Source organism: Cornus florida, unplaced genomic scaffold, assembly GCF_030987335.1.
Source record: "Cornus florida cultivar Cherokee Brave unplaced genomic scaffold, ASM3098733v1 CherokeeBrave_3.0.0_Hap2_Chr09, whole genome shotgun sequence".
Lineage (NCBI taxonomy): Eukaryota > Viridiplantae > Streptophyta > Magnoliopsida > Cornales > Cornaceae > Cornus > Cornus florida.
The window spans coordinates 19,988,808-19,990,352 of NW_026775579.1; positions in this window are offsets into that span (position 1 = coordinate 19,988,808).

The following is a 1,545-nucleotide window of genomic DNA, read 5'->3' on the forward strand; positions in this document are numbered from 1 at the left end:
TGTAACCATTCCTAACACACGAGTTACATCACAGCTACTAGATACCACTACTAACAGCAAGACCCTAAGAATACATACATAACGGCCAACAAGTCGCGTCTCATGCTGTATCGATTATAACCTCTCGAAATGAATCCCACAAAACCAAGGACTTCACCTCCTACCGTGGAGGTAAGTCGAACGATCAAGATCAAACCCTTACTTGGGATCCCTAATAAAAGGGAGGACACTATAAAAATTCATCCATCTGCAAAACTGCTCGATCTGTAACTCATACACCCAGCGTTCCTACATAATACAAAACAGTGCCCCTTCCCGAAACGCTAGAGGCTAGATAATGAATCCTACGACATCGTGTCCTATCCTGCCCAAAGAAGAACCTTACAAGCAAAAATCTAGATCTCCCATATATTTATAGAAAAAACTATGTAACGCTAAACAACCACATCTATAACCTTTAGAGTAATATGGCTAAAAAACCTTCTGTCATCAATCGATTAACAAAACCAATGCATAGGAGCTCAATTGCTCATGAAATACACATCGTTATCCAATAAAACTGTCTGTGAAATACACTTATAGTCTTACAAATACATCATTGCTTTAATACATTAGGGTCACTACCAGTACAACATTACAACATGAAACCATTACAAAACATCTCGAACTATATCCTACCCCAAAGGCTCACACACTAACCATTATCAGTATCACCCCAATTCGGAACCACACTACGGGACATGTCCACCATCCTGGCACAAATAAACAAGATACTACATAAAACTCATGGGTAGCCCCTGTTACAACCAGAATAATAGTGCACAGGCATCTCATGTCACACCAAATCTCACAGGTATCCCCCGTTACATAATCATAGGTAACCCCCCATTATAAACTCACAGGTATCCCCCGATACGACATAACACACACACAACTCACTGGTAACAACACGACAAGACACACATATAACAATACGATAGGACTCATAGACAACAATACAACATGACTCACAGACAATAATATGACATGACTCACAGACAACAATACGACACGACTCATGGATAACAATATAACACGACCCACAGGTATCCCCGGTTACAACATAAATTGACTCACAGGTGTCCCACGTTACAACCGACACGACTCACAGGTATCCCCCGTTACAACACAAACCGACTCATAGGTGTCCCTCGTTATAACCGACATGACTCACAGGTATACCCCGTTACAACACAGTCATAGGTAACCCCTCGTTACAAAACTCACAGGTAGCCCCCGTTACATCTAGCACAATAGTGCACAAGCATCCGCCCAATTTCACAGGTATCCACTGTTACATAAAGAATCAATCACAGTAATTGTCTCATCTCCTTTGTGGACAGTCCCTCTTTATGTGTCCCACTTGACCACACCGAAAACAAACTCCAAAACCAGGTCTATCAAGAGGACACTCTGCCTTGCAGTGTCCTGGCTGTCTATAATGGTAACATACCACACTCGTCCTACAGGACCCTGAAGAAGTACCAACAATAGGAGTAGCACCTG